The sequence below is a fragment of the Nasonia vitripennis genome, chromosome 4, assembly GCF_009193385.2.
Source record: "Nasonia vitripennis strain AsymCx chromosome 4, Nvit_psr_1.1, whole genome shotgun sequence".
Lineage (NCBI taxonomy): Eukaryota > Metazoa > Arthropoda > Insecta > Hymenoptera > Pteromalidae > Nasonia > Nasonia vitripennis.
Window position 1 is genome coordinate 15119221 of NC_045760.1, and position 12023 is coordinate 15131243.

Genomic DNA, 12023 nt, shown 5'->3' on the forward strand with positions numbered 1-12023 from the left:
TCGCTGACAGGCTATATCCTAGCGTCGTCGCGCTGCAACTTCTTTTTGTAGCCGCCGCGTGTATTTATCGAGCAGTTTAGCTACTCTCACATTTTTTTTCTTCGAACTCCTTTTTCTACCCCTTCGTCGGAGGGTCGTCAAAAGTTTGGCACAGAGTTTGGCGCGGAGGATACTCGATACTGTGTTGAGGAAGGTGACTCTTATGCAGGCGTATAACTTGTTTACACACCCGTTCCACGCTTCCTCGATGTTCAAAAATATTCGACTTCAGTGCCGGCGATGAACGGTTTTCAACGTCGCTTTGATCTCGCAAACTTTGTCAATGAGTCACAAAAGGCAGAATCGGTGAAGCTACGCGACAGAGCAAGAGCAGTATATATGGCATAGCGCGCGGATCAGTGTAGAATCCGGACATCAGTACGCGCGCAGCGTCCGCTTGCCACATAATCCGCATAGCGATTGACGGCGCAGGCGTCAACTTCATTACCGATATACCGATATCGATTCCGCGCGCGATTCTTCGACGGGCGTGCACGCATACGCGGGCGCATGTCGGGCTCTACGTACTGTCCGTCATTCAGACGATCCGCGTGGACGTATAAATGCCAGAGAGCGATAATATACTCACGCCGGTTACTCGTCAAATTGTCGCTCGCCGCCGGGAACGGGGCGCATATATACTCGACGCTTTTGTACGTGTCGATCGCACGGCTCGCTCGAGAGATACCCGATTATCGGCCGATCGTTGTGCAGCATGGATTGCAGCGGAAGATATCTATGTTAAGGGACGAGAGGCTATAACGCGAGGAAATGTTTTTGATGAAATCGCGGCAGGCTTCAGTTGTTCGCGTATTACCTGTGCCATGTACGATGTATGATGAAGCGATATAGTGTAACGCTGCCATTCGCATTGGCAAGTGATTTGCCTATTATTCGACAGTTATATCGTAATTTTTAATCGAAGCTCTTTCCCTCTAATTTGATTCTACAAAATTTTGATACGGGTCGATGAACAATATGCTTATGAATTTTTAAACACTCTGATTCGTTTCTCCTCGCTGCTTATTGAAATAATTTCAATGAGCCGTCGTCCGAAAAGTTTCATCCTCGAAAAACACGTTATCCCGCGCACAGGCCTCGAGAGCGAAAACCCGTCGCGAGACTCCAACAAGCCGCCTCTAAAAACCTTCGCGGCGGCAATCCAGATCTATCGTCGGCACAATGGAGAGCCGTAGCGAGCCATGAAAAAAGAAGAGTGAGGGAAGGAAGGCAAAAAAAACGTCAAATCGGAAAGTCTAGAGCGAGGTATATCTATCCAGCGATGGCAAGCTTTGGGAATTTCACTCTTCGACTGTCTGCTGCGGGAGAGAGGATATTGTTGTTGGTAAGAGCTCTTTGCGCCGCAACAAAGTTAGCGCTCGCGCGAGGCTATTGCAGAAAGACATCGCGGCCCGGAGGAAAATACGACGAAAGCGTTTCTTCAAGGTTTTTCGCGCCCAAGCGTCGGAAACAAAAAGATTGCTTCTTCCAGGTCCGTGGGAATCGCGCTTTCACGACGTCTCTCTCGGTATGATGGGCGGCCAGAATAGTCCGCGATCTTTTGATGCGCGAGGTGATCGAATGCCTCTGCGTGCTTTTTCTTCTATTTATTTGTTTTTTTTTTCCACAATCGATATTCAATTAGCTGTGCGTAAGAAAGTATCATGTCTTGGACTCGCGAGTTTCAAGATAAAAATCCGAACTTTTTCCAAACTGACTCCCGCATTAGAGGCGAGCTCGCTGCGGAATGGTTCGATTTTGCAAATGCCAAATGGAAATAGACAATGCTCGCTGGAGCACAAACTTGATTTCAAGTTTTCGGGCTCTGTAGGTAGGTATATCTGCTGGGTAGGGAGGACTCGTTACGTCGTCGTCCTCCTCCTCCTCCTCTCTATACACCTATACGTAGCTTCTCTTCCTCTCTCTCTTCCTCTCTCTCTCTCTCTCTCTCTCTCTCTCTCTCTCTCTCTCTCTTTCTCTGCCCAGCTCTGCAAGCTCTGTCTCAAGGGTATAGGTTAAGCTGCTAGATATGGAAGAATCAAGGGAACAAAGCTGCCGCTCCACGTCGAGTTCGACGAGTTCCCGGGGCATAAGTTTCTTTCGGCTCACTACTGCCGAAGTTGTACGTCGCTACTTTGGAAGCACACCGAGTAGTATTATACCGGGACTCTAATTAGTTCGCTACCAGCAGCATTACTCTGTTTCAAAACTCTCTAGCCTTCTCCACGGCAGATTTCTTTCTCTTTCTCTTCGCGCAGTCCCCCCTGGGGAATCGACTCGCGAATCTCGGGAAAGCCAATGAAAACCCCTACGCGCGCGTTCCTACTGTAACCTCATTACTCCGATGATAATATTGCGTCGTATACTCGCTAACGTAAAAAAAAGAAGCGAAAATTCTGCCATTTTCCCCAATGCACTATCCTGTCGACCGAGCCGTAATAGCATCACACGCTGCACTTTACTTTCGGAGCGCGATCTAAAGCGGCGAGTCGCCCCGCCGGAGCAATTAATAGATCGCGGTCGCTCGGCGAAATTTTCAAGGTCCGGCGCTAATGGCAAAAGATGAACGGGCGCTGTGTGTGCGGGCGCGCCGAGAATATTACGTTAGAGGTCGGGGCGATTTTCGGCCTATTAATAACGATTTCCGCCGGCGAAGAATATGCCGCCCTCGGAATTAATCGCCACGCTACGTATAATGAGGGCGAGTGTGTGCCTCGCCAACAAAAGCGTGGGATTTTCGAATAAGTGAAGAAAAAAATAGAGAGAGAAAGAGAGAGAACGAACTATTATTTCCGCGCGCACAAAGTGCAATCCCGCGTGACTGGAGGCGGCTGGCTGGGCTTTCACCCAGGAGGGCTGGTATACAGAGAGGGTGTAAGCAGGTTATATAGGGCAAATCGAAAAGCAAATAAAGAGAAAAACACGCTGCTCTCGGTTCACGCGTCAGCGGCGTGTAACGCAATTTGCCGTATGGCCGCGGGGGGTGAAGCTGCAGCAAGGATCCACTCCTCTCCTCTTTCGATCTCTCCGTCTCCTTAAAAATCGTAGCTCCGTCGCTACCGGTGTGTACTGTATACCTATATGCGATGGCAATATCGGAATTACTTTACCGCGAAATCACTGCGCCGGCGGAAACGTAAAAAGGAGCGGATTCGCCTGCGCGTACGAGTAGTGTAGCAAGCGAAATGGAACAATGCCGGCCGCGGCTCTTGCCGAGTTCCGTCACGTATTCGGTGACAGGGCGATAGAAAGGAATCGAGATGCCGCTGCTTCTCTCTTTCTCGGCCCGGATATTGGCGAGAGCTAGAGAGTGAGAGAGGGGGGGGGGAGCTTTACATCCGAAATTCCAAGAATCGAGATTTCCACCCTTTTTCAGAGTGAAAGATGATTTTCGAAGGATTCACTCTTTCGGGGTGACTGTGAGTTCTCGTCGAGCAGGATACTTCAGCCTCCCGCAATTCTCTGCGCGCTTTTTAGAAACGACGAAAAGTTTCGTTTAAAGCCGCTAAACTGTAAGCTTTATTTACGATAAGAGTACTCTGTATGGTAAAGTCGGCACGCGAAACCTCCTTTCCCTCTTAAAATTTTTGAGCGAGCAGTCGAGAACGTAAAGGATTTCTGTAGCACTGTTATCGGCTATACTTTTTCCACGGAGATGCTTATTTGATTTACATCGAGAAGAGCTGAACACGACTATTAATTTTCTTAAGTCCAGGCAGGAACTCTTCATTTGCGCAAAGAGACGCGACGGCGCATTACGTCGCCGTACGTTATATTTTATACGCAAAGGGAGCCGCTACCGCCTATTTATCGAACAATGAAGAAGGATCCTCCCATCTCCAGCGGCGTAAATGCTCGCAGGAACATGATTTACTGCGAGCGCGCTATTACACCCGACGAAGAGACTGCGATTTTCATCGCGCATTATTTGCTTCACTTTTGCCGGAAGTGCGGATAATCTTGTTATACGAGACGTAAGTCGCCGTTCCAACAATGTCCGCGACATTTCCGCGTAATGAGCGATCGAGAAATCACTCAACGCCGATATCCCGCGGCGGCATACGCGGACAAAGTACACAATAAAGAGAGCTGCCTCTCGCGAAAAAACGCGGGATCCAAGAGCGCCGCGGGTAAAGCAAAAAATCGCGCGGCTCTCGGTAATCCGATGAGCAATAAAGCCGCGGGAGTAGCTCCACTTCTCTTCATAAATCGCGACGGTATATAATAGCTGTATAGAGGAGAGCGTATAGGAGAGAGAAAGCAGATCATAAATGGTTACACAGCCGCCAGCCGCGCGTACGTGACGCCGGGGATCGCGATAATTCGCCAGTATAAATATATATTTTTCCGCAGCCCAGGCCTTTGCGGTGGGTAATCCGAGTGCGGAAGGTCATCGACACGCACCGCATCGGGCTCTTCAAACTTTTCTCAACTCGGAAAAGTGCAGCTGCGGCGCGATTGACGCGAGCTCCGCTCAAGTGACTTTTTTATCTGCGCTACGTGTGGCTCGATGATGATGTTTTCTCTGCGAGCTGAGACGTAGCTGATCGTGCGACTCGGCGTTATTTCGATTCGGATATGCGAAAAATAGGTTGAGGGTAAAAATTTGCTACACGATTTACTGCGCGTTTTTCTATCCATCTTCCATAAAAACGCTGCGGCAATGAGATCAATCACGCGTATGCGTCGAAATCGCTGTGATGGCAGTGTATGAAAAAGAAATGCAAACGCAATCGAAATCGTATATCGAAACGTATTTATATCCACGCGCATATTTTGTAAACATCGAACTGGAACAATTCGACACATTTATTTGATGCACGCGCGTCGCGTCAATGTTCTCTCTCACTCTGCCCCTATCGATGTATCGATTTATCGGGTATTCGGAAAAATATTTAATTTCGCTGAAATTCCGTCGAGAGAAAACAAGCAGGCCGAAATAATTGAATCGCAGCGGCGCAGCGCGCAACATCACAATGCACATTAGAGTTCCTCGCGCGCGCGCTCGAATCGATCGGGATCGCGAGCGATCCGCGATGCGTGACACGCGCGCGTGGGTGGAACAGTTCCCGAATTCCGAAGGCTCGAGAGCGAGGAAGGATCGACGTCCGGCTGCGAGTAGGGAATGCGTCGTGAGCCTCGGCGGAGACGCTGCCGCCGTCGAGAGGACGTCCCCATACCGGGAGCGCGTTGGATTCCCCTCGCGTATAATCCCAGCACTCGGACATGCGACTTCGACGAGGCCAGCCCTCGCGGCACGCGCGTATATAAGGACTAGAATGTCCGAATTATTACTGTAAGACTTTTATTCCAGCACGCGAGGCCAATAAAATTATTACAATATCCATTCGGAGCTAAGCGCACGGCGATTATCCGCCATCAGAGCACTGCCGGCCGATGTAACGATAACGGTGCGCATGTATATAGCAAAGCTCCCGTCCGAGCTAAAGCGCACTATATACTGCAACTGCAGAATCCCGCTACTATGCTCTAAAGACTCTCTCTCCCTCTTGCTCGCCGTAGCGCGCTCTTATACAGCCCGAGATATTCCGACTATGTAATCTTCTGTGCAGCGGCGCTTATAACGCAGTATCTATACAGGCGCAGGACGGAGCGGCGAGACTTAACGGAATTAACGACGTCGTGCTGTCTTCGGCTCAGGATTTTGATAACGGGCGACTTTATCTGCAGCGAAAGCGCTGCTGCTGCTATACTGCGCCTATAGCCAGTCTCTGTTTACTCAAGATAATGGCGCGAGTCTTCTCTCCCTCTCTGCTACGTGCATACCTGTGTATACAGCGTTACACGAGGGAGAGGGAGAGAGAATAAGAGAGACGCTGAAGTTGAAGGTTAGCGATGCTGCCACGGAGGGGCTGCGAAGGGGTTATATTGCAGCGCCGGGAAAGGCTGAGAGGGACGTACAAGAACTTCATTTTCCGAGCCATTACGCCGCCGACCCCCCCCCCCCCCTGCAGTAGTGGCGGCAGCGGCGAAAGCCCTTTAACCCGTAAATTAATTTACATCGAAATTTTTAATGACGCTCGTCGAGCGCTACACTTACTGCGCAGACTCTCCGGTAAATAACACTGCCGAGATGGAACGAGAGATGCTTCGGAGCGACTTTTCACAATCCCAGACGATCGCGCTATTATAACCTTATACGAATCGAATTTTCTTTTTTTGCTTCCTCCTAGAGGAAGCTTTGTGATAGTAAAATTTTGAGTTTCGTCAAAACTTCTAGAAAATACTTTTTGGTGTGTTAGAAGTTCAAATCACGTATATTTAGAAAATGTCCGTATGGATGTGTGTTTGTGTGTATGTATACTGTAATATTTCTGGAACTACTCGATCAATATCAATAAAATTTGACAGGCATGTATATTTTTGGATTCTGAATTCGGAAAAAACATTTATTTTTTATTTTTCTAACTATTTTTTTTATTGACAATTTTTGATTTTTGAAAAACACTATTTTGCGTTTTTTTCAATCATCCCATCGTTACAAACAATTCAGCTAATATGCATTTGAAAGAGAATAAAATTACCTACTTTTCCCCGTTTGGTCCTCGGGATCGACCGCTTTTTTCGGCAGATAAAATGAAAAAGGTGATTTTTTTTAAATTCATATCTCTGAAATTAAACATCATAACCTCACGAAAAAAATCATGTCGATGGGTCACGTGTCAAACTATATCCCATTAAAATTTCAAGTGATTTGACTACTTATTTTTTCAGTAATAAATTGAAAACTGGAAAAAATGAGTTTTTTTGCGCCTCGATTACGGAAGTAAAAAGGCTTTATTGCACTTGAGATTTTGGGAAAAAGTAGATATTTTATGTGTCTTGGCTAAGTTCATTGCGCAGCTTTCAAACCACTATGGTTCTTAAGATATCAAGGTTTCAATTTTTTTTGATTCCTCATATCTTTAAAACAATGCAGTCAAATGCTTCAAAATTTTATTTGGTGATTAACCATAAAAAATGCTATTTGCTGCTAAAATTTTTAACGATTTCGTCGAGCGGATCTTAAGTAAAGAGCTAAAATGTAAAAACTGATTTTTCTGAAAACTTTTTCTTCCTCTTACAGGGGTGTCGTTGCACGTCGTTAAAGTCCCTCCCTATTAATTTATGTCAAAATTATATATATATATATATATATATATATATATATATATATATATATATATATATATATAATCATGGAACCTGATAATTTGATTGATTTGGTATTCGGAGTTCTGATATACGATACTGTGTATGAATAATGCAAACGGTGAATCAACGTTCTAAAAGAAGTGGTGTAGAGTAAAAAATAAAGTCTCAAGACATGCACTTGTTTTTTTTCTTTTTATTAGAAAAATAATAAAATATACATTTCTCTTTTGTTTACAATCTTTGTTGTACATAATACACTAGTTTTATTATTGAAAGTTCATCAATATGATTATGTATAATTAAAGAGGAATGGGAATGAGTCGTTGGGTTTTTGAAATAAGAAACACGTCAATTTCGCGGAAAATTGAGCGGAAAAAAGCAATTTGAATCGTCACATAAAGTTTCATAACAATGAGAAACAAATATGCAGAACATGTGGTAAACAAGTGCGTAATCTACATAAACATGAGCAAAATGTGCACTCTTCTAAAAGGATGAGGTGCGAAGAGTGTAAAAAATATATAAGGAGTGGATCAATGAAACGGCACGTTGCTACTTGTCGTTCAGTTTGTACCATTTGTGATCGAAAATTTACGTCTAAGAGATATTTGACGTAACATATTAATCACAAACATTGACATATTGTAAAATATTAATAATACAATTGAAATATAAATAAAATTTTTCTTTTGTAGTTGCCCTGTACTCAATTCCAACTTATTCAGATCCACAATATTTTGTATTATTTTTTAATTGCTCCTTCAGCAAAATAATCGAGATTGAAAATATTAGAAAAAGCATTAACATTGTATATTTAAATAATATTTTATCTATTGGAACTATAAATTTAGTTGGAGGAAGCTACGTGCCAATGAATTGGCAGCGGTTTTTTTCTTTCAGAAGCCAATATCGCGCGGGGCCGAATAAGTTGAGACAAAATTTTTTCTATCAAGCATTCTATGCGATTTGCCGCCGGTTCGGCAAACAGCCTTTCTGGAGAGAGTCGTACACGCGCGCACAAAGGCGAGCCGCCGAGCGCGCGGCGACGTATCGAATTCGAATATACGATCGAACGGCCGGAGGCTAGCTTTTCTATATTCCTCGAGACTTCTCGACCCTCTATACTCTCGCTCCTTGTAAAGTCTCGGCGTCGCCGCACGTTACTTTTGCACGTATACCCCCCTTTGCGCGATCCCATTGTCCGCGCGGAAATTCGCGGGCGCTTTGTTTCTCTCCGCGGCTGTATCGTTATACCACCGCTGCAAATCTTTGGGGCGAACTTCTGGGAGCGCGCTTTGCGCTTTTTCGGACTATGCTGAGTTGGTCGCGAGACAAATTCCGCGGATAGTTGCCTATAGCCGCCGGATCGATCTCGGAATAAAAGCTCTTCCGGGAATTCTTTTGAAACGTGCGCGCGCGAGATTTTGAGATGCGAGATAATGATGAACTTTGACACGGCAACTCGTGTACGCGTATATGAAAAAAGCGGTGCTAGTTTCAGAAGATTCAGATATACATAACGGTTGCCTATCGAATCAACAGTCCTGTAACAGTTCTTCCAAACATGGTCCGACCAGCCCAATTTTTCCATCAGACCTTGGCATCAGCATCATTCTGGGTGTAACTTATCGGGCTTTTTCGATACCCTGGCACGTTTTCTCCTTAATCTAACTTGCATAGGCTTAAAAAAGCCCAATAAGTGACACCCAGAATTCTGCGACTTTTGACGTCTGATACGAGGCGATATTTTGTCCCTTACGTGTTTTTCCGTCTTCTTTGAGCCTATGTAGGTTCGATTAACGAGCAAACGTGCAAAGACACTATATCGGTGGAGCCTACCTATGGAACTCGATTCCTTCTGAGATTCGGCAATTGTACAAGCGTCCCTATTTCAAAGAAGCATTGTTTACCTGTCTTTTTAAAAATGTATGATTTTGTGACTGTGATCATCTTTGTGAATGGCGGGCGATATATTGGATTAATTTTTGTCTTATTCCTAACTCGGCGATGTACATATTTTTATTCACAACTGAACTATAATAGCCACTTTATTGCCTGAAAAGCGGGACTTAAGTCGCATTTTATTCCCTCATATTTTTTTTTGTATATAATAAAGAGTTTATTTCCTCAAAATGCGGTAAATAAATTCATTATTCCTCAAAATTTTGGAAATTTTAGAAAATTTGAAAAAATTTTGAAAATTTCGAAAAAATGTTAAAAAATAGAAAAATTATAATAGTACCTCGCTTCGCTCGGGCAGTAAACTCTTACCCGCGGGAATAGTCAACGACTTTACCCCCTTGTTGCATAATATACTATTGTATTACTGCGATAATTGTAATTTTATGTATACGTTTTACTTTAGCGAAGCGCTTGCAAACTTCCTTTGGTAAACTGATTCAAGCTATTTTTCTTCATTTGTTTTTATAGATATTTTTTTAATTATGTTAATTATGTTAGTTTTATTTTTCCTATAGAATTTATTTATGTTATTTTCCTTTTGCAAATGATGTGTACAGGGTTAGCGCGCCCTTTATTTGGAGTTTTTATTATAACCATGTATTATCATTGTATTATTAATGTCTGAGGCCATCAAGGTCCCCGAGACCTTAGTCCTTTAATAAACAATCTAATCTAATCTAAATTTCGCTTTCTGCTGCAGTCGCCGGCTATTCCAAGCCGCGCAGCGGCATCTCGGCAGCGGCGGCGGCTACGTTCCGCGCGGTAATTCCGCTTCGCCGAACTGTCAGCCGTCCGGCGGCGGCACGCGAACGTACGCGCTAGCGCGGGAAACAGTTAATTCGGTGATTTCCTATGGCCTTAACGACCCTCCCTCTTCCTCCGGGGGTTATACGAGCGGAAGCAGCCCGGCAGTAACATTACCTTTCTCTCTCTCTCTCTCTCTCTCTCTCTCTCTCTCTCGCTCTCTCTCTCTCTCTCTCTCTCTCTCTCTCTCGCTCTCTCTCTCTCTCTCTCTCTCTCTCTCTCTCTCGCTCTCTCTCTCTCTCGTCCTGTCTGCCTGCTAATACTCCGCTGCTACTGCAGTTGAATTTTCGAGTATCCGCGCGCGCGTGTGCGGCGGGAGATTTTCTAGACTCTGCGACTCGAGAGAGCGATACTTCCAGATGTAGCTTTTGCGCGCAGGGGGATGAAAAGATGGCTCCGCGCGGTGACCCTTGTGCTTGGAATTTCTGAGAGCACATACAGGTTTCCTCTCTCCTCTCCATACGGTTATTGCGCAAACTTTTGCTCTACGGTTATTGGCTTCGGACGCGCGTGTGTATGGGGTCATCTATGCGCGCTGATAATGAGGACGCGCACACGTCGCTGAGTACAAGACTGAAATGGAAAGAAAAATAACCCGATCAAACTACACTCGACCGATTATAATAACGCCGAATTCGCACGGGTTAGTCATTAAACAAGGCTTTTGAAGCGAGCGAGCGAGCTTGCGCGCTCAAAAACCAATTAAATAACTCGCCGTTTCCGCGCGCGACTAATTTGCATCCGAGCGCGCGCGCCGAGAGGGAGCGATATTGTTTATTAAAACTCGCGCTCCTTCTTTTTTGGCTCTCGACTCATCCTAGTATTTCTTTTTTTTCAGCTCGCTCCAAGAGGCTAAATCCCCCCCCCCCCCCGCGAGCAGCGCGTTATAATTAATCGCGAGCACCCCGCTCGCGAAAGTATTCCGTTCCTGAATTATACGAGGTAATTAACCCATTCGGAGCACCTGTATACGCGACCGGTCTATATCTATAGACGCGGCGGTTATTGCAGGAAATACACAGTTTTTGTATGAGAGCCACGAATCTCGACGCCGTTTTCCTAATTAAAGCGCCTGATGCCTCGGCTCTTCGGCAGCGGTTCGACATTTTGTTTACGCGCAGAATCGTGTATATATGTGTATATATATGTGTATATATATATATATATATATATATATATATATATCCGAAAACCGAAACATTCCGAAATTCCTTACAGACGAAAATCGACCCGGCAACTTTCAGACGCAACAACTAAATCTCAAACTGCGCATACTCCTCGCATCAAAGCCTCACACCCGGGCCCCCAGCGAGATCAAGTGCGCGTGGAATGCAACGACGGCGACGACGACGCGGGGGCAGGTACAATTTTCGCGATAACTCATCGGCACCGTTATATCGCTCCTTTAAAGCGCGAGGCGGCCAAAGTTGTTGAGACACCGTATACGTATGTCTATAACGTCGCGCTGCAGCGCAACAATTCGGAAAATGAAAATATTCGACATATTCGTACGCTGTTGTGTGTGTGTGTGTGTGTATGCACGGAACAAAATGGTTAGTTGTGATAACCAAGTACTTGGTTGGGATAACCAAATTGCTTGGGAAAATACACACCAACTATTTTGTTGGTATCATTAACCAAGTGGACTTAGTTAAGAAAAATTTGTAACCATAACCAACTATATGGTTGTATTTTGTGTAGTCGCGAGGCGACAAACACTATTTAATCTTGGTTATCTTAATCAATATATTGGTTTGTAATACAAACAAAATATATCGACAATGATAATCAATTTGTCAGTACAACCAACATAATTGTTGGTTCAAGAAATAATTTAGTTCTGATTACTAAAAAAGTAGTCAAGCTTGTTTCCAGAACGATGAAGAAAAACATTTTTTTCTGATTTTTGTACTTTTTTAAATTTATTATTTATTGTTTATTTATTTATTATTAATTATTATTATTTATTTATACATGCAGATTTATTTTATAGGCCCGTTTACAAGTGTGCTATTATTTTTTACATTTAATTTACATGTTTACAATTTTATAATACAATTAAT